We start from the raw sequence: 8,734 nt of genomic DNA on the forward strand, positions 1-8,734 counted from the left end.
ATATGAATGGTACATTAACGTTCTGGTGCATACAGTAGTGTCTCAAATCAGGTCCTGGAAACTGGATCCACCCATACAACTGAAGCCCAGGCACTGGACTCACAAAATTAGAGCCATCCACCTTCTGTGGGGTCCACCTTTTACCTGGCTTTGTCTTTCCAAAGAGTCTGGGTTGCGACTTCAGCTGAGGTTACTTACCCCAAGTAGAGCGGTTTTTCTGTTACACTACCATAGAGGTAAGTTCACTGAATGTCCGCAAGGCCCACTGTAAAGTTTTTATTTTCTTTTTCCCCTTCCTTTCTGACCCCTACTCCCATTTTCCTCCTATTCTCTTCTTGGGATGTTTTAAAGGTCTAGTGTCAATCTGTATCTTGTTCCTTAATAGAAGAGCTGTTCTTTCTATCTGAATGTTTCTCTTTCTCTTTGAAGTTCTAACATTTCTAATGTATCTAGAATTAGATTTTTTTCTGTCTATCATAATTTGCCCTTTATGTACCCATTTAATCTGAGATTTTTTTTTAAATTTGGGCACTTAACAAACATTATATCTATAAATATATCCTCCCCTTTATTTTTTCCATCTTCTTGGATTCTTAGGACATAGGTGTTATATTTCCACTTACATCCTCTGAGTCTGTTAGCTTTAATATTTTCATCTTTGCCTTTTCCTGATACCTCCTTTTGTATCTTGTATATATATTTCCAAAAAGTATTTTTTGGAAATACCTTTTATTTCCAAAAAAAAAGTTCCTCAACCTGAGTTTTCGGTGCAGTAATTCATGCTTGGCCTAGATCCATATTGCTTGGAACTCATTGATTGATTGATTGATTTCAACAGTTATATTTTTCATAGCATTTTGAATTCTTCAGTATTTATTGTTCCTGCTTCAAGTAATCCAGGTGGGTAATTCCCCCGCCCTCCTCACCTACCCTAAGGGGACATCTGACAGTGTCAGGAGACACTTGGTTTGTCACAACTCAGGGTGGTGCTACCGGCATCTAACGGGAGCTGCTAAACATCCACAGTGCATAGAACAGCCCCTGCCCCACCGCAGCAAAGTACTGTCTGTCCCAAGACGCCAGCAGTGCCAAGATCAACAAACCCTGATGTAACCAATATGAACTCTTTTTTTTTCCTTTGAAACTATGTATTATCTTCAATTACCTTTCCATCTGATGCATTTGATGTTTCATCTAGTCAAGGTTGTTCACTTTCTTACTTTAATGGGAGTTGCACCCCTTTCTACCTCTCATTACTTTTCTCTGTGAATTTGTATTTCTCTGGGGCTACCGTTTATCTTGGCTGGTAGAAATATTTCTATATCCAGAGGGGGTGGAAAGCCCAGCATTGGGAGAAGGTGAGTGAGGCCCCAAAGGAGGAAGTCCATGGTGTCACTGTCCGGCCTTCATCACTCTGCTTGCCAGCACACACGTGGATGCAGGGTTTTCATAGCTTCTACAGATATGTCGATTTCTGTGCCATCTCTTGGGTTGGGACTGTTGAGGAACCGGCCACCAGTGTGAGTTTACCATCTTGTTTAGCTTCTAAGTTTAAACTCACACCGCTGCTTGGTTTTAGTTTCATTAATTAAAAAAATTTTTCATCCTCACAAGAGGATGTATTCATTGACTTCAGAGAGAGAAACATCAATGTGAGAGAGAAACATCGATTCACTGCCTCCCAAATGCGCCACAACCAGGGACTGAGCTAAAACCTGGGCATGTGCCTTGCCTGGGAATTGAACCCACAACATTTTGGAGTATGGGACGATGTTCCAACCAACTGAGCCACCTGGCCAGGACTAATTAATTTTAAATTAAACCAGACTAGGTCATTATTATTAGAAGTATAATTGGAGGAGGATATGTGAATAAATTCATAAATTATATAGGTTTTGAAGACACAGGACTTCATACTTAAATTTGGGAGATGAGGGCAAAGATTGTGGTAAGTGTGATTTCTAGGCATTTGGCTTGGGTGAGTGAGAAGATGGCGATAGAACTCCCTGAGAATTCACCTGGTTAGGGGGAACACTATGAGTTTAGTTTTTGACATGTTGAGTTTGAGGTCCCTGGAGGTCATTGAAGGGGAGCTGGCCAGTAGACAGAGCACATATGGTTTAGATGTAAGGAGAAAAACCTGGGCAGGAGATGGAGGTTTGGAAATCAGCGTGTAGGTGGTGGTCGAAGTCGCATGAGTGACGAAGATTGCCTGAGAAAATGCACAGGACAAAAAATGAAGACGTTCCAGAACATAAGGCTGAGGCACATCCGTATTTAAGACAAATCCAGGGACCACTTGCTCCCATGTTCTTGAAATTACCTTTTCTCCTAAATTTTGGAATTCAAACGTTTTCCTGTTTCCTCTCTTGCTTCCTCTGACCGCTCCTTGACTCTCCTACGTTGCCACTACTTCTACCTCACTTTTTTCCTTGCAGATTTATTTTTAAAAATTTTTATTCATATTTATTTTTTTAACTTCCTTGTTGACACCATTACAGATGTCCCCACTCCCCGCTCCTCGCCTACCTCTACCCAGGCCCAGCCCCGACCCCTGCCTCCGCGACCCCCACCAGCACCGCAGCCACCACCGTCAACAGGGCCACGCGCCCCGCTCCACTGCACGCGAGTGTGCCGCGGCTGTCAGCCCTCCACCACTGGGTTCGCCCCCTGGGTCCTGCGTGGTCCGTCTCACTGCGCGCAAATGTGCGACCTTGGTCAGTCTGCCCCGCACCCCGACTAGTTCCGGGCTGCCTGTGCTCCTAGGTCTGTCCTTCCCGACCCTGCTCCGCTGCTGGCTCTGCCTCTCTTACCGTCCCCGTTGAACGGTTCGTAGCTGTCGGACTTCCGTATAATTCGGTTTTCTGGTCTCTGGGTGTGTCTTAGTTCTCCAAAACTTTTGTTGTATCCAAACTTGGTTGTGGGAGAAGGCACAGTGTTTCCACCTATGCCTCCATCTTGGCGGAAGTCTGATAGATTCTTAATATATTCAATAAATTACCACCTGTTGTTATTATCATTTTTACTTGATGTTCATTTTGTCCCAGATTTAGTCATTAGGGGTGCCTTCAAACTGGCTTCTATGTTATTTTGACATGGCCCAGTATTTGAGCACTTCCTTACTTTTTAGCACAGTAAGAGGTTCTAGGTCCTCCTCCATTCTCCTGGCTTCAGAGCTGGAATCAGCCATTTCTTCAAGGAAAACTGGTTTCTTTTGGTGGTATTAGGAACCAAGGATAGGGGGCTAGGTACGTCACTGCTTCTGAGCTGCTTAATAGGCAAAACAGAATACACAGTTCATACATAACTTTATGGGACCCTTTTATTAACCTCCTTAATCTCTGAACACTTCCCTTTCTGGTCCTCTGACTAGAAGAGGGAGCAGGATTTGTTTTATTTATTTTTAAAGACCTTATTTATCTATTTTTAGAGAGAGGGAAAGGGAAGTAGAAAGGGAAAGAAACATCAATGTGTGGTTGCCTCTCACACGCCCCCTACTGGGGACCTGGTCTGAAACCCAGGAATGTGCTCTGACTGGGAATCGGAAAGGAGACCCTTTGTTTGCATGCCTGCGCTCAATCTACTGAGCTGCCCCAGCTGGGGCAGAAGCTGGATTTAATTTCCTTGCTGTGCATTGCACTCATTGCAACGGCAGTTTCCTTGGGACCAAGAGGCCAGAGGCTGTGCAGTGCGAACAGCCATGGGGATCTACTCTGACCCTTAAAACCAAGAGCTCTCCTCTCAGAGCTGTAGGTGACTGCCTGGCTTCCACTGCCATCCTCTCCATTTCGGCTTGGATTTGAGACAGGATAGTAAGAAGCTAGGGAAATTCCTTGGCAAGTGGAATAGGGAAACTGGGACAGACAGCTGAACAAACTGGCCAAGCAACTTAGAGCCAGATGCAGATGGTCACCAGGGCTGAAGTGCCTGGCAGGGGGCAAAACTGGGAAACCAAAGATCTTGACCCCAGGGCAGTAACCTTTACTCCTGGAGATAACATCTAGGCCTCAGTTGTATTTCAGCTCCAGGCCCAGAAAAGCAGCAAAACCAGGTGGGTGATGCCGGGACCACCTGCAGCGACCTAAGATTTTCTGTCCTATCACTGACCAATCAGTGAGACCATGACCCTGTAAGGGCACTCCTGGAGAACTGATGAATATCCTGAAATTCTCCCTTGAAAGTCTCCCTTGAGACCGCCCCTAAGATTCCCACCTGCAAGAAATATAAAAACCTAGAGACAAAAAAACTCGTGGACTGTGTGCTCTCCCTCTGGGTTACGTGGTGCCATTCCCTTTCCTTCTTCCCCCACTTCTTTCCCACAGGCATGTAGCTCCTAAACTCTAAGGCAATTGGCATCTGGCAGCTTGTCCCAGGCTGATCCCCAGGACCTGTCCCAAGGCCGACTTTTCTCTGACATTCCAGGGAGCTAAGGCAGCCCAGCCCAGGCTCTCCTGTTGCTTCTGTGCCAAGCCCTCCCTTGTTTCATTGTCCCCAGCTTTCATGTATCCTCATAGGAGCCTGGATTTGTGTTGTGACATCTTTCCTACACAAAGTCAAGGACCCACACACTACAACTGGCCCTAGACAGACCCACTCAGGATCAGGCCACTGTATGGTAACACCCTGATTGGGAATCAAACCTGAAACCTTCTGGTTACAGGACACACTCCAACCAAGCCATATCAGCCAGAGCCAGAGTAAAGTGCTTTTTATCTTGACCAGAACCCTGTAATATCAGTGACATTTTTTAGATAAGGTCGCTTTATTTATTATTATTTTTTAAAGATTTTATTTATCTTTAGAAGGGAAGGGAAGAAGAGAGGGAGAGAAATATCAATGTATGGTTGCCTCTCGTGTGTCCCCTGCTGGGAACTGGCCTGCAACCCAGGCATGTGCCCTGACTGGGAATCGAACCGCAATCCTCTGGTTTGTAGGCCCGCGCTCAATCCACTGAGCTGCACCAGCCAGGGATTATACCAGTGACATTTTAATTTATATTTTCTCTTACTAGAGAGTTGGAACATCTTTTCATATTTTGGAACTATTTTTATATTATTACTTTGGTGAATTAAGTTCTATCTTTTCCCCATGATTTTTTTATATGTTAGGTTCTTTATCAGATATGTGTTGCAAATATTTTCTTGCAGTTTGTTCATTGTGTTTACATATTGTTTATAATTTGGGAACCAGGCAGAATTTTTTCTACGAAGTCAAATTTGCCCATCTTTATTTTATTACAACATAATTTTGAATCGTAGGTAGAAAGCCTTTCACCCAAGTTAAAGAATAATTCACTCACGTTTTCTTCTAGAGCCTGTATAGTTTACAATTGGCTCTCTATTCTTACCGACATAATGGACAAAAAGGAGCTACCTACTAAACCTGACAAGCTTAGCCCACCCGGCAGGCCTTGCAAACCCAGACCAAAGTGGTCTGAACATAAAAGTTCCTAGCTAGAAGCAGGTCATGGTGGGTAAGTCACATGATAGGCCTTGACAAAAGTCAATCTTTATCTTTGAAACTGTCTGTTGCCTTTGTGATCTAAGATAACATACCTTTGAAATGTCAGAGTAATTTTCTTTCTCAGACCCCTCAAAGGCACAACCACTGGCACCAAAGCAGGGGACTGACCACACTGTTATCTTGTTGTCCGAATACCATCTCTATGTGCTGTAAATGTCCATTATCAACTGTCCTATACCCACCGATGTAAAAGAAGTATGTGTCACATTGTTTTACTTTTTATCCGGTCTCAGAAGTGTTCCTGCTTCGCTTTCTTCTGCCTCCCTCAGCTACCACCAGTGAATTTCATGTAACCCTCCCTATATCTCCTTCTTTGATTCTGATGTATAAAATAAACTGCAAAACTGCCACTCTCCAGAGCATTTTCTCAATCAACTGAGATTTTGCCTTCTGGAAATTGTCATCAGTTTGGCTCAGACTCTTAAGACTTTTTTTTAGGCTGGACATTCTTTCATGGACAATGGTCTGATACATGGACATAACTTTATCTTTTCAGAAGTGTCTCAAAAAGCCTCACAACCTCCTCAAGTTTGGCAGTTCACTGAAAGTATTCACAAGACTCAACTGCAGGGCCTAACTGGGTAACTCAACTGCTTAGAGTGTTGTCCCCATTCTCCAAGGTTGCAGGTTCAGTCTCCACTCAGGGCACACACAAGGAGCAACCAATGATGCATCAATAAGCAGAACAACAAATTGATCCACCTCTCTCTCTCTCTCTCTCACACACACACACACACACACAATCAGCAAATTTTAAAAACCCTCAATTACAGTGCTCACTTCTACAGCAAATATACTGAAATTGGAAGATTCAGTTGCAGTTTGTACTCAAGGCTAAGGTTGATTACAGCAAAAGATTCAGCTCAAAAGCAGAAGGAAAAAGATGAACTTTGGCTGAGTCCAGAGAGTCAAATCAGAGGCCCTGCATCTTTTTTTCATCCATACAGGACATACTCTCTCTCTAGCATCAAACTACAGAGACATACGTGGTGTGTCTCTGCCCAGAAAATCTTGTTTGAATTTTAGGATCTGAGTCTTTGAGGGAGGGGAGTGCTGGTCATATGGGAGGCACATTCTGCTACATAGCAAAGCATGACAACCTAAGTTCAGGTCCCCAACAGTGAAGTCAGGTGCATGCAAATCATTAGTCTTGATGTTTGTGCAAAGCAATCTGACAAGCTGGGACGGCATGGTTCATTGCCCCAGGTATACTCAGCAAAATCATCAGTCACTGGCAAGAAAACATTCTGAGGGCCCTACTCCAGGGGTCGACCAAGGGTCAATCACGGTCAATCCCTTGAAGGCAAGAAGGAAAAAGCAACCAGGCCTGCTGTTTTAACTCTTTTTTCATGAAATGACTAACCAACTTTCCTAAGCACTTTTATGAAAGGTGCTACCATTGCCTCAGTGATTTGAGATGCCACTTTTATCATATATGGAAGTTCTATATGTAGTTGGATCTATTTCTGGCTTTTCTATTCAATTGCTGGTTTTTCTGGGTTTTTTCATGCGGTAGTACACACAGTGTTTTCATTTAAAGGTTTTTTTTGTGTACTTAATATTTGTAGAGCTTTCTATCCCTGTAGATTTTCTTTTCTAGTGTTTTCCTGGCTATTCTTGAGTGTTTATTTTTCAATATGAAATGTAGTATCAATATGTCTGTTTCCATGAAGAAGCTTGTTTCTATCTGGCTTTTTTCCCTTTGATTTAATAAAGGAAGTAAAAAATTTTTTTCTTTTCCAACCTTTAAACAAATACTACCTTTTCTAGAAAAATAAACTGCATTACAGAGAGAATGACAAAGAAAAACCACATTAATCTGAATAGTCTAACATAATTATTGATACCATTTTGTTATTGTTTCTTATACTATTGTAAATATATTTCTATTTCCTTTGTATCACTACAGTCTTCATAATCATTTTAAATGACTGTATAGTATTCAAACAGGGAGTTGGTCACAATTTTTTCTTGACCTACTTATTTCTTTATTGAAGAATGTTTAAGTTATACCCAAAATCTTGGCTCCTGTAAGTCATGCCAAATACTGCTTGCTTATTTATTTATCTAATTATTTATTTGTGATAGAGATTCCCAGAGTGAAATTGTTATAAGGAAAAAGGTTCATAAATTGCTTCAAGATTGTAGTAATTGAATTGTCACCATCAATAAAAGGGCCTATTTTCACTGCACTTTATTTTTCACTGTGTATCATGGCTTAGAATAAAATAACTTGTCCAGCCCCGGCTGGTGTGGCTCATTGAATTGAGCACTGGCCTGCACAGCAAAATGTCGCTGGTTTGATTCTTTGTCAGGGTACATGGGTGAATTGCAGGCCAGGTCCCCAACTGGGGACACGCAAGAGGCAACCGACCCATGTATCTCTCGTGAAATGATGTTTCTCCTTCCCTTCCCCTTTCTCCAAAAGTAGATAAAATCTTTTAAAAATAAAATAACTTGTCCATTTCAACATGTGATCAAAATGTAAATGTTTATACCTTGTGACCCACAAATTTCACTGTTAGAATTATGGGAATAACCATTTGGTGTGGCATGTTCAAGGCTGTCCACTGAAGAGCATGACTGTGTAATACCAGATATCTTATAAGCATAAGTATGTCCAAGTCCATACAGAAGGTGGTTATGGAGAAGGATTCTGTATTTTACTGTGTATACTTTTGTGTTGAGCAAGCATATATATATTTTTAAAAGATTTTATTTATTCATCTTTAGAGAGGAAGGAAAGGAGAGAAGGAGAGAAACATCAATGTATGGTTGTCTCTCATGAGTCCCCTGCTGGGAACTGGCCTGCAACCCAGGCATATGCCCTGACTGGGAATCGAACTGCAATCATGTGGTTCTCAGGCCCGAGCTCAATCCACTGAGCTATACCAACCAGGGTGAGCATATATTTTTTAATTGTGATAATATAATAACATGAAATTTACCATTTTAACCATTTTATGTGTATGTACAGTACAGTGGCATTTAGTACATTCACACTGTTGTATAACCATCTCCAAGGCTGTTTGCATCTTCCCCAAGTTAAATTCCATACCAAGTAAATGACAACTCCCCTTTCTTCCCTCCCCCCCAGCTCCTAGAAATGACCCTTCTACTTTTTATCTCTGGAAATTTGACTTCTCTAGGTGGGGTAGTAGAGTTAAGTGGAGTCATACAGTATTTGTTCTTTTGTGCCTGGCTTATTTCA

This window comes from Sturnira hondurensis, unplaced genomic scaffold (assembly GCF_014824575.4).
Source record: "Sturnira hondurensis isolate 20B ecotype Veracruz unplaced genomic scaffold, ASM1482457v3 Scaffold0014854, whole genome shotgun sequence".
Taxonomy (NCBI): domain Eukaryota; kingdom Metazoa; phylum Chordata; class Mammalia; order Chiroptera; family Phyllostomidae; genus Sturnira; species Sturnira hondurensis.